Source organism: Amblyomma maculatum, chromosome 5, assembly GCF_055883805.1.
Source record: "Amblyomma maculatum isolate TAMU_Amacu chromosome 5, ASM5588380v1, whole genome shotgun sequence".
Classification (NCBI taxonomy): domain Eukaryota; kingdom Metazoa; phylum Arthropoda; class Arachnida; order Ixodida; family Ixodidae; genus Amblyomma; species Amblyomma maculatum.
Genome location: NC_139348.1, coordinates 47835308 through 47854471, shown reverse-complemented (window position 1 = coordinate 47854471; position 19164 = coordinate 47835308). Strand labels below are relative to the sequence as shown.

Here is a 19164-nt window from a genome sequence, read left to right as displayed (position 1 = left end):
ATCAGGTATACTGAATCTTTTACTTAAACTAGACACAAAAAAAGCTCCTGAGCCGGACAACATAGCAAACATATTTCTCAAACGATATGCCGAATGGATCGCCAAATATTTATTCATACTATTTAATAAATCTCTATCAACAAGCGCCTTACCCCAAGAATGGAAAATCTCCAAAATTATTCCTGTACATAAAAGTGGAAGCAAGAGTGAACCCTCTAACTTCAGACCCATCTCCTTAACTTGCACAATATGTAAACTTCTTGAACACATCTTGACCAAGCATATAACCACATTTCTCGAACAACAGCACATCCTGACATCATCCCAGCATGGGTTTAGGAAAGGCCTTTCCACTGTTACTCAGCTCTTGGAACTAATTCATGACCTATCATTGAGCATCGACAATCAGAAACAAGTAGATATGATTTTTTTTTATTTCTCAAAGGCATTTGACCGCGTTTCACAAAGAAGACTTATTAATAAATTAGAATGCACACTAGGCAGCAGCCACGTTGTTAAATGGATTAAAGACTATTTGACAGATCGGTCACAATATGTTGAGATTAACAATCAGTGCTCTGAAACTGAGTAACATCAGGAGTGCATCAGGGCAGCGTCCTGGCTCCAATTTTATTTCTAATTTTTATTAATGATCTACCCTCTTATGTCAATGTCAATATTAAACTTTTTGCAGATGATTGTATAATTTACCAGGAAATTAATACTCCCGATGACCATATTGCCCTAAATCGCGCTGCAGAAGCCGTATCCAAGTGGTGTGTTGACTGGAAAATGAACCTTAATATTAGTAAGTCTGCTCTTCTAACAATAACGAGAAAAAAAAGTCAGTCTTCATATTACTATAAGGTGAATAATACCCCCCTGACGCGAGTTAACAATTATAAATACCTCGGTGTTATAATATCCCATGATCTCAGATGGGAGTCGCATGTCAACTATGTGACATCAGCCGCATTAAAACGGCTCCTGTTTCTCAGAAGACACCTCCGTCAAGCCCCGCCTTCAACAAAACAACTTGCATATAACGCTTTTGTTCGATCGGTTCTGGAATATGCGACTGTCGCTTGGTTTCCTCACACGAAATGTCTCATAAGTAAATTAGAATCAATCCAAAGAAAGGCAGTTAGGTTTGTGTTTAACAGGTACAGGTATACTGACTCACCGATTCAACTACTAATTGACGCCGGCATTCTCACTCTGGAAAATAGAGCCAAACTTGCACGTCTTAAGCTGCTTTATCAATTGCTGCATAACCAACTTAATCTTGATAAAACAAAGTACATCACGACCTCAGACGCGAGACCAACTAGGCATAAACATAGCCAAACACTAAAAGAATATTCTTTCCGCACTGACTGCCTGAAATATTCCTTTTTCCCCCTTGCAGTAAGAGAGTGGAATAACCTTCATCATCACATCACTAATAGTGCATCACTAGATACTTTTGCAAAACTTGTTGAAAATCACCTCCTGTCATTATCACATATCCAAATGTCATCCTAAATAGTTAACTTCATGTTTAGTGCTAGATTTTTCGTTCATATTGTTTCTGTGTGATGCTATGTGGGCCATGCCTAACCTATTAGTGTGATCATGTTTGCCAGGCGTCAGTGATCTTGTTGTACAAAAGTGATCTTCCCTGTATAACTGTATAATGAAGTGTGACACTGTGTTCCCATCGTTCCACCTTTTAAGTTCCTTTTAAGACTACGCACTCTGCATCTGACATTTTTAGCCATGTAGTCCTTTTCACCCTGATATGCTTTGTACTAAATGCCCTTCCTGTTAAAATCCACAGTGGATTGACAGTATGTCTAAATAAATAAATAAATATATTGGCGTAGACTGTTCGCTCCTATAAACTCTATAGTATGAGCCCCTTAGTTCCCCTTCAATGGTCTGCTAAATATATATATATATATATATATATATATATATATATATATATATATATATATATATATATATATATATATATATATATATATTAAGCAGACCATTGAAGGGGAACTAAAGGGCTCATACTATAGAGTTTATAGGAGCGAACAGTCTACGAGTCCAGGGCAAGCGTTGGAGATTTTTTATGTTTTGTTGTTGGTATTGTCAATAATTATTCTTATGATGGTTTTTAGTAATAAAGAATATTGAAGGATGGATATATATATATATATATATATATATATATATATATATATATATTGTAAGGAAGAAGATGATTCAGCGCCCACGCAAACGACGACGAAGACGGCTGGGTTCCTGGCCGATCAGCTGGCGCGCGCACTAGAAGCTCGGACTGTCTTGTTCGGACGAGATTGTGTCTTACTCTACGATCGTCGTATGTCACTGGTCGCTGTCTCCAGTCCTCCCAATAACCTCTAATAAACCCCTCTTAATTTGGTGAAGGGGCGGGGTAGGCTCTTACACAATCACCATGAAGCTCCGCAGCAATACGATACCTATGGCGACAAACGAGGTAGGCCAAAAGCCAGTGGCAGCCCCTTGGCAGTCCATCTCATGATCCGGTGCCATTCAGCAGCGAGACCCCGCACTTTTCAGCGGGCAAGCCGACCAGGACGTTGAAGATTGGTTGGCCTCGTACGAGCGAGAGAGTCATCATAACAACTGGGATGACCGCATGAAGACAACAACTTCATCTTCTGCCTCAGTGATGCTGCTAACCTATGTTACCGAAATTATGAGGCCGACGTGCTAACTTGGGATAACTTCAAGGCAAAGTTCGCGGATGTTTTAGGTCGTCCCACAGTACGAAAACTACGCGCTGAAGAAGCATTGCCCGTATGAGTTCAGCATGAAGGGGAAACATTCACGAGCTACATTGAAGAAGTCGTTAATTTATGCAAGCGTGTCAACCCGTCTATGGATGAGGCTAAAAAGATAAGGCACATAATGAAGGGCATTGATATCGATGCATTTCACATGCTGTGGGAAAAGAGCCCCACCACGGTGGCCTCAGTATACAGCCTTTGCCAAAGTTTCAACAAGTTGTTCAAGCAACGCCTCTGCACTCGTCGCCCTCCCGCACCTGCTGCGTCCATATATCTGGCCTGGCTGTGAGCAGCGACCTTCTCCCAGACGGCCACTGACGTCCGACGGACAACCGAACTCGGCCGCAACTCGGCGGCCGATTTCGGACGTCCGCCGGAATTCCGGCGTACGTACGAAAGCGGATGGTCGAATCCGTTCGCCCAGCGGACAGCCGCCGTACGTCCGCCACTGGATTTGCTTTTACACAGCTATGATATAGTTTGTAGTCGTCGTGCTCGTCTGAACTGCGTATAAATCAGTAATGCCGTCAAGTCTGCATTATATGATGCCAGAGCGAATCGATGCGATAGAAAGCATTTCCATTAAACAGTTTTTTTTTTATTTTCCGCATGTTTCATCGTTGAATTCTTCCATCAAAAATTTTTGATTAAAAGTTAAATGACCATTAAACATTTTTCTATCATGATGCTTCGGTGAAATTTTAATCAGTGGCTGAATAGACGCAGCAAGCAGCAAGCTCAAAAAGAACGAAACCGAACCTATCCTCAAAAAAATCTGAAATGAGCCAATCCAATCCACCTGACAAGTTGAAGTTTAGTTATGGTGGCTCGTTTCCGTGTTCTGCTTTTTCTGCGCAGTTACAAATACCTACGGCTGTGATGCACTGCTAGCATTGTTTTTGCTGTGGCTTGGTGCGGCTGACACACTTTGTTCACCCGCCGATTCCAAAGTAAGTACTTCACCGAACTTTTGTTTCTTTAGTGGAACTTTTCGATGCACCGATGGTGGTGAGCTTTTGGGTAAGGAAACAGCCGAACGGTCGAGTGTTTTAGGCGAGACTGACAGGATGGCTCCGCGCCGACTAACTAAAGTGCAGCCTCAAGTCTGAGGGCCATCTTTCTCGGCATTACTGGACGCTGCGCCAGTAAGCCGCGCAACTTCTCTGTCTCTGATAAAGGAGTGCCTGCCCGAGCTTTAAAGGAGTTAATTTGTTAACCATGCGCAACGTACTGAGTTGTAAAAACTATACGAGAAAACTTTCGCACTCCTCGAGCCTATCGTGCGACATGCTTACACTTGTGAAAACGTCGCGAGCGTTTTTTTTTTCTTCTTTTTCTTTTTTTTTTTTTTTTTTTTTTTAATGGACAGCCGCTGATCTTTCTCTCTCGAGCTTTACGGCAACTACAGTTTCTAGAAGGAACGGCTGTAGCTACTAAATAACTAAAGGTTTAGTACTCTCCTTCAGCTTTGACAAACCAGGACAGCACCTTGCGCATGTTGGTTATGCATGTGGGACCGAACCGCGCAGAACAACCGGACAAGGAGATGAGAGAAAAAAAAAAAAGTCAGCACTTGTCTTTCTTGACCCGCTGTTCTGCGCTGTTCTGGCACGAATTTGACATACCGCCGCCGCGATACAGTTGGGCTGTGAGCTCTGGTGCCTGCAACGCCTTCTTTTATACAAAACAGGCATACTCCCATGGGAGGCCATGCAAGCCGCGGGCTCAAAAAAAAAAGAAAAAAAAAAAAACACGAGTTGAGCAAAAGTGAGATGAAAACAAAATTGTTGTTGCCTTGTCCTTACAGATATTCAAAGGCTCCTCAGAACTTCACTGCATTATTGACAGCGAGATAATGCCAAAGCTACACTAGAGCCATGCAGCACCTTATAGTGCATGATACTGAGCTTATGTCTCGCACTGAAAGCTCTTACCATGTTCTTAGATTATCATATTAAAGTAGCTTTAAACTCATGCTTGTTAATACAGTGATAGCCATAAATTGAATCTAGGGCATCATGCTCACATACAAGGCTTCTGATAACCGCTGGTCACATGATGTGGGCTATAGCAGAAACCTGTACCTGGTCATCTTACAAGCATTTGTGCAATTGATGCTTTTAATGTGTTGTAAAAGTTTTTGTGTTCTGTTTCTGTATGGGAATGCTTTCCTTATTGAAGACTAACATTTGGCTTGCTACAGCAAAACCTCTACCTAGTCATCCTAAAAACAGCACCGCAGTTGGTGCTTTTAGTGTGTTGTAAAAGTATTTGTGTTCTGCTTCTGTATGGCAATGCTTTTCTCGTTGAAGACTAGCATAAGGCTTCCGAAAATTTTTCAGATGCCATTTGCTGTAGCCGATTTCGTAGGCCAACAGGAAGCAGCGCTTTGAACATGGAAAACTGTCATCCACTGGGGAAAAACAGCAACATCCCTTTGCATTCTCATTTCTTTGGTATGGCTAAAAGTGAGTATTGTATTATTATCTATATTATTAATATTGAATCATGATTGTCAGTGTTGAAGTTGTTTGAGCGTGATGATTTTAAACACACAGGACATCCCTTCGACATTAAGGTTTTAGCTTGTTTACATGTAGGATGTAGAACTGGTTTCAACAAACTTTATGCTGCAAATTCTTTTTACATTGCCCACCATGTTACTTTTTGTCATTGTCCATTGAAGTAAATAACCAGTATTTTACGTTTACACAGTCGTCCACTCTTAGCTTGAATGGGAATGTGTGGCATGCAGTTTGCAAAATAGCAATGCATCCGTCACAGCCAGGCATCAAGGCTAAGTGGCTTGTGCGTAGAGGGACCAGCCGCACCAGCTTCACGTCATCTGCCTCTTTGCTCCGGTGTGCAGACGTGCATTGAGGCAAAGTGGTTTATGTGTAGAGAAACCAGGAGCTTCTTTGTCACATCTGGCTGTTTGTTACAGTGTGCAGATGCGCATCGAGGCAAAATGGCTGATGTGTAGAGGGACCAGGAGCTGCTGCTTAACGTCCTTCGCCTCTTTACTACAGTGCACAGCCGTGCATTGATGCTAAGTGGCTTGTGCATGGAGGGCTCAGGAGCTGCAGCTTCACGTCTGCCTCTTCGCTCAGGTACGCAGGTGCGTATTGAGGCAAAATGGCTTATGCATAGAGGGACCAGGAGCTGCTGTGTGGCGTAGTCTGTATATTTGCTATGGTGCGTATCGAAGTACAATGGGGGGGCTCATGTGTAAAGGTACCATGAGCTGCTGCGTCATGTCGTCTGCCTCTTTACTATGGTGCGCAGGCATGCATCAAGGCAAAGTGGCTTATGCATAGAAGGACCAGGAGCTGTTGCTTCACATCTGCTATGATGCGCAGCTGCGTATTGTGGGTGGTGGTGGAAAACATTGCTATCAGATACAAATACAGGAGGTTACTCACTAGCTGACCCTGAGGGGGCCTGTCCTGACAAAAACAAGGGGTCCCTAGTTTAGGACCCCAGTGGTGGTAGAGGGACTAGAGGCTGGTACTTCACGCTGTCGGCCTCTTCGCTACGGTGTGCAGCTGCGATGGATGCAGTGGCATCTCAAAAAGTGCATGCCACGCACTCGCATATTCAGCCTGAGTGGACGACTGTGTACCTGCTATAGCTTTGTTATTCATAGAATAAACCTAGGCCAAGTTGGATAAATTATAGCTCACCTCATATGTGGTCAGCAAAGAAAAGCCACTCCAGAAAATCTGATGCATTTACTGTCATAGGATTCTTATTCATATACATGCTACTGACAAGTCAGATTCTTCACCCTCAGAAATGCCAGAAAAATAACCAAGGGTGCGTCTGCAATAGTCTAGCTTGCTCTTTCTCTGCAGACTTGAGTCAGATGTGTGTTCCATTGCTGTGGGTGGGACAGGTGTGAATCTTTGATTTTAAGCTTGCAACAAGTATGTTATTGTAGTTTAAAGGCAAAACGGTACTAATAATCGCAGTCCCCCGTGGCCTTTATCCCCTTTTAATAGTGTTGCTAGACACTGAATTATTAGTTCACTCTGCACTGTTTCTGTCTAGTTAATGTGCGGAGATGTACATATATTTATATGACTTGGAGTTGTCGACTTTGCACTTAGAACACTTAGAAACATTGTAGCGTTATCTGATGTGTTGCTTTCATTTCTTTAATGATTTCTGTAAGGGATCGGTGGGTATGCTAGGCACCATTATTAGTCTGCTCTTTTTGGGTCACCTGTTCAATTCCCAGCTGCGGCCGTCTCCCACTTGCCCTCGGACAGGAGGCGGAGAGACGCGCACAGAGAGGCAGCTACAGCAGCTACAGTGCTTAACGGAAACGTAGGCAGAGAGGGAAAGAAGTCCCCTCTTCCGAGGACTTTGCTGTCGCACTCGAAGACGTGGGGACAGGCAGTTTGTTCTCGTTGCTGTGTCATGTAGGGGGCTCATTTTTATTTAAGGAGCTTTACGAACAGTATACAACTAAGGGGTCCTTAGTACGCTGACTGGACCCATCACCCGGAGGCAGCACAGCTTTGAAACGAGCACCTCTTTTGGAAGAACTGCTTATCGTTCAAAGAAAAAACACTGTCAGGTTGAAGGGTGTAAGGCCCTCTTCCTTGCTGGGGAGCCCATAAAAGTGACAATTATTCAGTGCAGGCGCGCTGAGTGGGGTCTCGTTGAGGATTCCAACCCTGGATGTCAACAATGGTGGGAGATGGCGGCGTTGAAAAAGGGCAAGTGTGTAACAGTGACAGTATGATGCGGAGCGGGAGGATGTGGGTTGGCTCTTCTGATGTGGTCCGCAATGGTGCTGACTCGGACGCCAATAATTGCAATAATTGCCCTGTAAAAGGAGCCACCAAGGATGCAAGCTTTGGGCAATGGTTGCGCACGTGGGACACCGTTTTGATGGGTTCTAATTTAGTTTTTCTTTTTTTTTTTTTTCTAGGGGAGAGAGTTTGGCATGTGACCTAGTGAGCCAATCATTTCGAGGTCCATTCTCTAAATTCCGTTTGTTGTGAAACGAATTTGTTGTCCCTTTTGCATTGCTTGTATTAGGGAGAGGGTGAAGAACTTATGAAAGTGGAAAGACATGCCAAAATGTTTGTTAGCCAGTCATGTGTGAGTTCGTTGTCATTGGGGATGAGAAATGTGGGCGGAGTCCCGAAGTTAATGAAACGGCCCCGCGGCCTGGAGAACTCGTTCTGAGCTAGATTTTGATCTCTTTCCTCTTCGGCATAGATCATGGTAATTGTTTCACCTGTTGTAAATACGTACATTCATGTATAAAATTTTCAGTTCATCTTCCTCTCCGTGTGCAAGTTGTTGTGCCCAGATGCAGTAAATTCACTATTTTCATTTCTATATAACGTGCCTTTCTGAAGATGGTGAGCTCTTTTGTCCAATCCTGTAAGAAAGCAGCAAAGCGCTCCCAAATCTTCCACAAAGCTGTGTGATATCTTTAATACTAACTGCGGCTTGGTGTCACTCAAAACATGTAGTTGAGGTAGATTTCTTCCCCCCCCCCCTCTTTTTGTTCGTTCAAATGAGGACCAGCGGACACTAACTCTTGCTTTTGTCATGCCCTAGGCCCCGCCTTAAGGCAGTACTCCAATGTACTGCTTTTTACCATTTTTATAGCTATGGCTGTCCAACAGCACTAATGTCTTTTATACACTTCTTTTACTAATCTATTACCCAAGTGGTGGCTGCGGGGGCGAAAGTCTCTGGACAGTATGTCTAGATTTTAGACTAGAATCGCGATGTAAACGAATTGTGACCTTATTTGTCTTGCACACATGAAAGAACTAACGTTCAGCTTTCACATCGACAAGTATGGTCCGAGTTTCCTGGTTGACGTGAAAGTTATGTGCTTTGATTGCAGTTTGTGTAGTCCACACACTTGTCCCCGATATTACATAGGGGCAAATTAGGCGCCTTTACAGGGGCAGTTTCTTTGGCGCCCACTACCTTCCCCATAAAAAAGCTACAGTGTTTCTTGTGAACAGCTGGCTGCATTTATAAATACCATTATTTTTTTTGTAATTTATTGTGCGTAGTTGAGAAATCCATGACATACATGCACAGCTGGTTGCCAGAATTATGCAATCATATTTCAGTAACTAACATCCATGCTGCATGCTGCCGGTAATACATCAAGAGCTTGTGGTTGTCAGCTTTTTGTGTTTTGTGTAACTATAAGCCTTGCTATTGTAATGTCACATATAGCGCTGTGGGTAAACAAATAACTTTACTTTTAACTCTTGTAGAAGCATGAACACTGCGCAGTCACTGCGGTGGGCTATGCTTCCACATTGGGCTTTAGCCACATGTCAAATGTCTATCTTTATTCTGCTGCAGCAGCTTGCATGTTATCAGATAAGTTACTTCGTCGCAGCTGCTCTAAGGAGACGCTTTCTAGACGCTTGTAGCCTAGATGTTGATGTCGATATACCCCCGACACGCCCAGGGAATGTCTTCGGTAGAGGGTACATGGAAACCAGCGAAATGTGCAGTTTACAGAACAAAAAGGTAACAATTTTAAATGATGTTATTATTGATCACTTCTTTTCAGAGCAGGAACAATGACTTTAGAAATCTGCCTGTTAAACCGCTCAAAATGCAGGTTTCTGCCGCCAATGCGTACCTGTGTAATACTGCAATGCACTGGCTGTGCTTTATGTTCATATACAGCATCCTTCATGCTTAGTTTCTCTGCATGTGCACTCCATGTCTTGGACATTGCTGAGGGCGCATAGCAGCAAGCATAACATGCCATGTTTGGTCAGAGTGGCATGTTCAAAAAGACGACATAAAAACATTAAAATACTGAATGCCAGGTTCTGGTCAAACTACGTTTGTATCTTTTGTTATTCTGCATGGGTTTTGCTGCAGTTATATGACCTTTCTATATAGTATGTGACAGTTCTGAATGGAGATGCATGCGTACAGTGCCATCTGGAAAAAGCAATTGAGAGAAACTGGCAGTTGCCCTTGGAGATGTGTAATCAAAGTTCAGCACAGATAACTTGAATTTCACTTTTCCTTCTATTGCAGGAGGAGCCCAGCCTGCTCTTTCCATCTTAGGCCTGAAAGACCAGCAACAGCTGATCGAGCAAATGCACAGGATAGTAACTGCTCCTGGAATCCCGGCCTGTGGAGGCCGCCCACAGAGAACTCGATCATCTCCTCGCTAATTCCGAAATATTAGGTTTCAATAAATTAAATACCTTTTCCTCCACCACCTCCCCAAGGGAAGAGCTGTCACGGCCAAGGATAATTAAAAAAAATTATTCAAGTAGATTCTTAATACTCCAGTTGGCCTGCATTTTACCATGCCATTCCTTAACATCGATATTTTTTTAGTGTAGACTATTTATGCATGCAGTTTTTGCAATAAAGCAAAAAAAAAATGCTTTACAACCTCGCATGCTGGTATGCCTATGCACTTAGCATGTTTTCAGGAATGGTGCATTTGTGTAAAGCTCAGCTAGCATATGTGCCTCTTTGATGGAAGTTTTAATTGCACACTACTGTTCAGTGCTTTGTGTGTGAAAGTAAAGCAGACAACAGGAAACTTGAACCTGTTGCATATTCTATTGTCTGCTTTACTCTCACGACAAAGGCATTGAGCACTAGTATGTGACTGAAATTTCCATGGCACATGCTTGCTGAGCTTTACACGAATGTTATTGGCAAGTTTTTACACCAATAGCGGGCCCTGCAAGCATGTTCCGGGAAACGTCCGAATGTCCGCCTCCGGCTGCCCGTCGGACGTCCGTGGGACGCGATCCGGATCCACGAACGATAGTCCGACGGACGTCCGCTGTACGTACATCGAACATAACCGGACTTCCGTCGGATGTCCGAAGGTCCGAAAACGGACGTCCGTCGGTCGACCGTCGGACGTCTATGGCCGTCTGGGCTGGCTCACATCAAAGACTTCGTTCAAGTTGAGGTCTCCCGACAGCTTGGGCTTTTGTCTGGCCCACGCCAGTCATCTACAGCCCAGCTGCTTACCCCTTCTATCCAACACACCATCACGCAGGAGGTAGCCGATGCCCTTCCCAATTTTGGCCAGCCAGCGCCTGTCACACCTCATCCCGACCCTGTTCCACTGCAGCCCACACCTCTTGCTGGACCATTGAGTTATAGCCCCCTGTTCTCGCTCCGCCTCTACCTGTGCAAGTACAGATGCCTCTCACGTATGTACAAGTTAACGCCCGCCCACCGCCGCCACAGTCCTTTGCGTACGTGCCGACTATCCCGCCACCGTCTGTCGCCCCACGGTTCCGATCAACGACGCCTCCCTACAATCCTTGGAGCACGAATGACAACCGGTCTATTTGCTATGCCTGTGGTATTCCAAGCCACGTTGGCCGCCTGTGCCGTCGTACTCTGCGCTCTGCCCCTGCAAGAAGTATGGCTGACTGCAATTATCAGTGTGACACCTTGCGCCCACCTTCGGTGACATCTCCAGGGCAGCCGCACAACTCGTCGGGACGCCAGCACATTCCACTGCACCGCTCGCTTCATAAAGTCACCACCCCGCCTTCTAGACTTTCTCTTCGCACCACCAGCGCCAATTCCGTTCGTCCATCTGCTGCTTGCACAGCGCGTGTCGTTATCGCAGACGTCTTATAGATCGTCGAGGTTTTAGTGCTTGCGTCATGCTCGCATGACTTAATTCTTGGCTGGGATTTCCTGTCCCGCCGTAATGCTGTTATTGACTGCGCCCGCGCCCACGTTGCCTTCTCTGCGCTCTGCGATGCGGCTCTTGACGATGCGCCGTCTTTTTCTTGCGCCAAACTTGTCGCCGACGACACCAACATTCCGCCCATCTGTGCTGCGATTGTTCCCGTGTGTGTACTCTTTTCCTTAGACGCGACTGTTCTTTTTGCGCCTTCTCCCATGTTCGCTTCTCGCCGCAACCTCCTTCTTCCCTTTGCTATCATCGATATTAACCGCGACGCCGCTGACATTGTTGTTGCGAATGCCTCAACCGCTGTGGTCCCGCTACTTCGTGAGGAATGCCTTGGCCATATTGAAGTTGCTGACCTCATCTCGCCGTTTGATGTCGAGGGGTATTTACCACAGAGTGCCCACGTAGCCTCCCTAACACCGATTACTGCGTCTTCCGATATACCGAGTTGGGACCTTCTTCAATCATCTGTGGCCAGTGACCTCGACCCGACCCACAGTGAGCAACGGTTTGCTCTCCTGAACCAGTTCCGTTCTTCGTTTGACGTGCAGACGACTTCCTTGGGCAGTGCGACCGAGGTTGTTCACCACATCAACACCGGCAGTCATGCCCCTCTTCGCCAGCGCCCTTACAGTGTTTCACCTACGGAGCGCCGTGTTTTTGCTGAGCAGGTCGACGACATGATACAACGTGGTGTAATTCAGCTTTCATCTAGTCCGTGGTCGTCTCCCGTGGTACCTGTGGAAAATAAGGATGGCTATAAGATTTTGCGTTGGCTACCGCCGTCTTAATAAAATTACACGTAAAGACGTACCCAAGTAGCACAGAATGTGGGGCCCCAGTAGGTCCGATGTAGGCAAGTGGGGCTGGGGGCAACCATCATAAAACCTGCATCGGTCCCCGATGGGGCAAATGTGGGCAAGCCCCATTTAGGCTAGCCCCTGTTCCTTCTGCATGGGTCCCATAGCGGCGTTGCTCTGGCTAATGCAGAGCACATTCCTGCATCCAGACCGCAAGGGTCCTTTGTCGGATATTTAAGGGCGATCCAACCTAAATGTGGGCTCTTTATGGAAAAGCCGTCATAGATCCGAAATGAGGCCGCCCCCATAAAATCTTTGTAGGACCTACATCGGCCGTAGTGGGGCAACAAAACGGACATGCCCACATGCTGCCTCAATCGGCCCCTTGTAGGTTACTCTAGGGCAGGTTAAATATGAATAAGAGCTCAATTTCTGGAAGCCCTCATGAATCCCAAATGAGGCAGCCTTAGCTAAACAACTTTAGGTCCCACGTAGGCTGTAATGGGGCTGGAAAGCGGGCGTGCCCGCATGGTACCAAAATTTGTTCCTTGTGGGAAATTTGAAGGCACGTGCAACCGCAGGTGGGCTCAAGGTTCAAAAACAACAGCCAGCCCAATTGGGGCTGCCGGCACAAAACTGCTTTATATCCCACATGGGCCGTAATTGTGTTGGAGAGCGAGCAGGCCCGCATGAAACCAAAATCGGTTTTTTGTGGGGAATTTGAAGGCACGTGCAACATCAAGTGGGCTTTAGGTTCAGAAACAACACCCAGCCCAATTGGGGCTGCCCACACAAAACCGCTGTAGATCCCACATCGGCCGCAATGGGGCTAGAAGGCGTGCGTGCAATTATGTAATGTTCCTTTCCAACCTTTATTTGTATTAGATGTTGGCCTACATTACTATTGTACATGATTTTTATAACAGTTGTTGCCATGTTTAGTCGGTTAGAAATATTATGTGGCTTTAGTTCTCGCGCTCATACAAATTGCGTTAAAATACTAAAAGATACTGATTGCTAACTGTTGCTCCAATGTGGTTGCTGCGGATAGCCTGCAACACTCAGCACAATATTAATGTTCAGAACACACATCTCCATAGCCTGAACAAGATGTACACGTCTAATGTCTAAGAACACTTTTTCTAAAGACGACGTCATTTAGGCTAGGTTATTGTTATTAATTATTGTAAAACTTAATATTGTGGCTGTTTAGAAAGGGCAGACGTGCATAAAATATTTATCATCATCATCATCATCATCATCATCATCATCATCATCATAATCAGCTTGCCTAAACCCACTGCAGGGCGAAGGCCTCTCCCAGATATCTCCCAGAAAATAAGTATATATATGTGCATAAATAATGATTGGGAAAACTTGGACAAGGGCTTCCCATCAATTTCCTGCGTCGGACCACTATACAAATAATGTGGGCAAGCCCAAGTGCGGCTTGCTCTATAGAACCCGCAACAGTCCTATGTGCGAACCAAAATAAAAAAAAAATTGTTCATCCAGAGCGGCTGCCCGAATCTGTCCAAAGTAGGACCATCGTCATGCATGCTTGCAAATGCACTGGTGTAAACTCACTGGAACCATCCACCCAGAAGGTTCTGTATAAAAATATTTTTTTTATAACTTGCATAGATATATAAAATCATAATGCACACTGAAGGCATTGCCTGGTGAGCTAAATTCAATGGCTTATCGTAAGCTCCAAGTTCTGCCTTTTCCAGGGGTCTTTAAGACAGACAAGATTCTAGCAACCTGCAAAGATACAAAAAGCTCAAAATATTCAAACAAGCCAAAGGCAGTGGCAGTTCAGCTCCGTGCCTGGGTCTTGTGGGGTTTTAAAAAAAAAAGAAAAATATGCACGGAAAAAGGGGACACTAATATAAGGTGATACCACTAGCATCTATTCAAAATGCCCAGACCTACCATGAACGCCATTGAAATCATTCACCAAGCAGGCCATGCATGAAAAAAAAAAATCCCTCATAGCTCGCATCGTAAAACGAGGTCGAGGCAGTGGCATTATGCTTCGGGCACTGACCTGTTTTCTAGAAAGAACAGTCTTTTCTAGTGTGTTTTAAGAGAAGAAAGCTTTATTCACCCTGTACATACACAGAAAACCTTAAAGTGAGCTGAGGGTACTGATTTGAAAACGCTACGGTGCAAAGATGACAACAAAAATGAATAGGACAGCATATGCGCACAACTACAAACTATTTATTGGAAGAAAACACGAATATTCTACATCTGATGCCAGTGAAGTGCCGGAATTTTTTCGAATAGACTAATACAATTACACATCTTCAACACGACCATTAGCAACAAAATAACTCCTCGAGATATATTACTTCAGTTCTGCATTTGCTACCACACATACTTAGCACGCATCAGTGAAGTTAACAAAAGCCAATACAATACACCTAAGTTGCTTGTTGAGCGAGTTGGTTGGACAGTACGTTAAAACAGCGCTAGAAACATGGACAGATAGAAGCACGAACACGCAATGTGTGTTTGTCTTTCTATCTACCCGTGTTTCTAGCGCGCTAGTCAGACACATCTGCGGCTCAGCTTCGGCGTGCTGCTTTCACCATACAAGAGAAGTGGAAAATTACTTACTGTTGAGAACTATGAGCTCGATATCACAGCGCAGCAGTGGTTGTAAAATACAGTGCGGGAAAGCCGCAAAATCAGCGTAAATGTCCAAGCGCGGGAAACAAAGACAGCACACCGAGCACACACCATCGAGAGCACGTTGAGCGACCGTTGAGCATGTCGAAAGACGAGAAAAGATGAGTTGAACGATCGGTTGGACTGAGGATGGCGACATTACCCGAGAGGCAAGGAACAATAATTTCAGAGATATTATTACTGAGTGCGCGGTAGAAGTAGGCGGTAGGATAGTTAGAGAGGATACCGGTAAGCTTTCTAAGGAGACGAAAGATTTGATTAAGAAACGCCAGAGTATGAAAGCTTCCAACCCAACAGACCAGATCGAATTGGCCGAGATATCAAAGCTAATCAATAAGCGCAAGGTGGCCGATATAAGGAAGTATAACGTGGAGAAAATTGAGCATGCTGTAAAGAATGGGGGAAGCCTTAAAACGATAAAGAAGAAATTGGGCATAGGCAAAAACCAGATGTATGCGATAAAGGACAAGGCAGGGAACGTCATCACTAATATGGACAAGATAGTCAAAGTAGCCGAGGAGTTCTATACAGATCTCTACAGTAGCCAAAGTAGTCAGGACCGTAATGAGATTGACGGTAGGGAAAAACAGTTAGACGTTCCACCAGTGACGAAGGACGAGGTCAAGAAAGCACTAGAAACTATGAAAAGGGGGAAATCAGCTGGAGAGGATCAGATAACTACAGATTTGCTGAAGGACGGGGAGGGGGGATATCGTGCTAGGAAACCTGGTCACCCTGTATACGCAGAGCCTGGTGTCATCGACGGTACCGGAACCATGGAAGAATGCAAACATTATCCTCATTCACAAGAAAGGGGACTCTAAGGACCTTAGAAATTACAGACCAATCAGCCTACTGTCTGTTACGTATAAGGTATTCACTAAGGTAATCGCTAATAGAATCAGGACAACCTTAAACTGCAATCAAGCAAAGGATCAAGCAGAGTTTCGGAAACGATGCTCTACTATCGATCATATCCATACCATCAATCAGGTGATAGAAAAATGCTCGGAATATAACCAGCCCTTATACATAGCATTCATTGATTACGAAAAAGCATGTGACTCAGTTGAAACCTCGGTGGTGATGCAGGCATTGCGAAATCAGGGGGTAGACGAGCCGTACGTGAAAGTGCTGGAAGATATATATAGTGGCTGCACAGCAGCCATAGTTCTGCATAAAGAAAGTAACAAAATTCCCATAAAGAAAGGATGTTAGGCAAGGAGACACAATCTCCCCAGTACTATTCACAGCTTGTTTAGAGGAAGTATTCAGAGACTTGGAATGGGAGCAGTTAGGGATAAGGGTAGATGGAGAATACCTCAGTAATATGCGATTTGCTGATGACATTGCCTTGCTAAGCAACTCGGGGGATGAACTGCAAATAATGATTGATGACCAAGACAGGAAAAGTAGAAAGGTAGGTTTGAAAATCAATATGCAGAAGACTAAGGTAATGTTCAACAGCCTCGGGAAGTAACAGCAGTTTACATTAGGTAGCGAAATACTGGAAGTATTACGCGAATATGTCTACTTAAGACAGGTAGTAACCGCAGATCCGGACCATGAAAAGGAAATAACAAGAAGAATAATACTGGGATGGAGCGCATTTGGAAAGCACTCGCAGATTATGACTAGCAGCTTACCGGTATCGCTCAAGAGGAAAGTATACAACAGTTGCATCTTGCCTGTACTCACCTATGGGGCTGAAACGTGGAGGCTATCTAAGAGAGTTCTACTTAAGTTGAGGACAACCCAGAGGGCTATGGAACGAAAAATGGTATGGGTAACATTAAAAGATAGAAAGCGTGCAGAGTGGGTCAGAGAAATAACTCAAGTTACCGACATTCCAGTGGAAATTAAGAAGAAGAAATGGACATGGGCAGGACATGTAGTGCGAAGAGAGGATAACCGATGGTCGCGGAGGGTAACAAACTGGATTCCAAGGGAAGAGCGTAGCAGGGGGCGGCAGAAAGGTAGGTGGGCGGATGAGGTTAAGAAGTTCGCAGGGGTCAAGTGGATGCAGCTAGCACAGAACTGGGTTAAGTGGAGAAATATGGGAGAGGCCTTCGCCCTGTAGTGGGTATAATCAGGATGATGATGATGATGATCATGATGATGAACGATTTGTGCGCGCGGGCAGCAAACAATCGCTAGCGACTGCAACGCCAAAATGCTAACAAGCAATAATTGCCTACAAAACCCAACTATTACAAAAACGGTTATGAGTTTAATTTTATATTTTTTTCTCAATTTAAATTTTATGATTTTTGAAGGAAAAAAAAAGCCTGAATCAATGAAGCAATGTTGACAAATTGTAAATTGCATCGGCATCGAGCAAAGCGCCACCACGCAGCAGGCTTCAGCGTGCGGAACGATGTTCGAGCTTACGATCGGCTCTCCTGCTGTCTGTTCTCTTGCCCAAGCAACAACAGTGCGGTGGTTTTCTCGCGCTCACAGGCAAGCCGGAGTAGAAGCATGTCATTCGCGTGCCTCCCGTCATCTTTCAGGACCCGTATGCTACCCAAGTGCGGCCTTACGAGCGGCAATACGGTGGTTTTCTGGTGTTGGCCAGGCAAGCTGGAATGAAGTGGCATTCGTAGCATGAAAAAAGTGTTGTCATTCGCGTGCCTCCCTTCGTCTTTCAGGACCAGTGTGCAATCCAGTGCAGCCTTAAGAGCGGTAGGTTAGCTGGACCGTAAATGACGGGGCTTCGGTTCCCGCTAGAACGAACCGCAGTTTCAAAGTTCGAGGTTATTTTAAAGCAGTCTTTTACCTTCTGTTCCTGATTATCAAATAATCAAGTTGAGACATTAGAATAATGCAAAGCTGCCTAACAATTTATGCGCCGTAATTGGTGTTTAGTTCCGTAGCTGCAATAAATCATGCATAGAAAATGTTTGCTGTGATTCGTGAACACTCTTTCAATAGGGATTCAACATTGTGAACAGGTGGAACATGGAGTATTTTTTGCGGACGTTTAGAAGTTAGCAAACCCTTTCTGCAATAGTATTTGTGAAAAGTTTCTGAATGAACATCGCTGAAAGGACTTTGGAAAAATATCTAATTAACGTCTGCAAAAACATATTTGAGATGTCTTTAAAAAGGTGTCTTAGTATAGACGTGCTAAAGAAGTTTTCCAGAAAACTTCTTTCTGTCAACGTCTGTGAGACGTTTTGTTCTAGAACAAGATGTTTGTAGCCTTCCAGAGCTGTTTAAAGAAGTTTATTAGACGTTATGTGTTTCGTGGGGTGGAGGGCTCACAATATATATATATATATATATATTTATTTATATATGTGTGTATGTGTGTGTGTGTTATAAAATTAGAGTTAAGAATAGGCAAACATGGTGATAAAAAACAGAGATAATTGAAGTTTCGACAATGGAAAAAGAGAGGTTGGAAAAAGTGTTTTAGTATCCCTTCTTTACATTATCAAAGAAAGACATTTTTTTGGATTTGGGGCAGTAGACGATTGTGGAAAATGTGGTCACGTGTAGGTTGGTTTTTGTGTTTTTTCTTGTTATGCATTGACTCATCATGCGATTGATAAGATAAACGTTGCTTCTTCCTGTATAAAGCTGTCAGAGGGAAATCAAATTTCGTTTAGTGGAAGTTAGGGGTCCTGTTGTGTCCCTTCTTTGTTGTGCGCTAGGAGCCTCATGTAAGCTACCCACTAGCCCGAACCCTGATGCTTCTAAATTTAAAGCACGTTTCAGCGATACACTAACAAATACTTGTACATATATAGACTAACGAACGCAAAACACATAAACGAAACAAAAAAAGTGAAAGAACTGACCCGGGTTTCGCTGCATCTCTGAAGCAGCGCCTTCTGATTCATTGGAATATATATATATATATATATATATATATATATATATATATATATATATATATATATATATATATATAGGGAGGGGGTTGAATGTCGAATGGATCCGGTAGGGCATAAACATCAAGGAGATGACACACGGTAGAAAAACAGTAAACTTTAATTCGACATTTCGGCCGGGGTCTGGCCTTTGTCAAGGAAAGTAGAGAAGCTCTCGGTTCTCATTTCTTATATACATGCACAATCAAAGAACACGTGACCAGCCACTATCAACAAATAAACATCAAAATATCGAACAAGATTCCACACGCGTGACATAATGGCGGTGCATG

General features: G+C 44.2%; 1 long non-coding RNA gene across 1 annotated transcript; it reads left to right on the top strand.

Annotated features, from left to right (window-relative positions):
• Window positions 1-3619: 3619 nt before the first annotated feature.
• Window positions 3620-10225, top strand: LOC146188259 (uncharacterized). The gene is made up of 3 exons (XR_014707500.1): window positions 3620-3757; window positions 5150-5275; window positions 9855-10225. It is a non-coding gene; the product is annotated as an uncharacterized LOC146188259 (long non-coding RNA).
• The last annotated feature ends 8939 nt before the right edge of the window (window positions 10226-19164 follow it).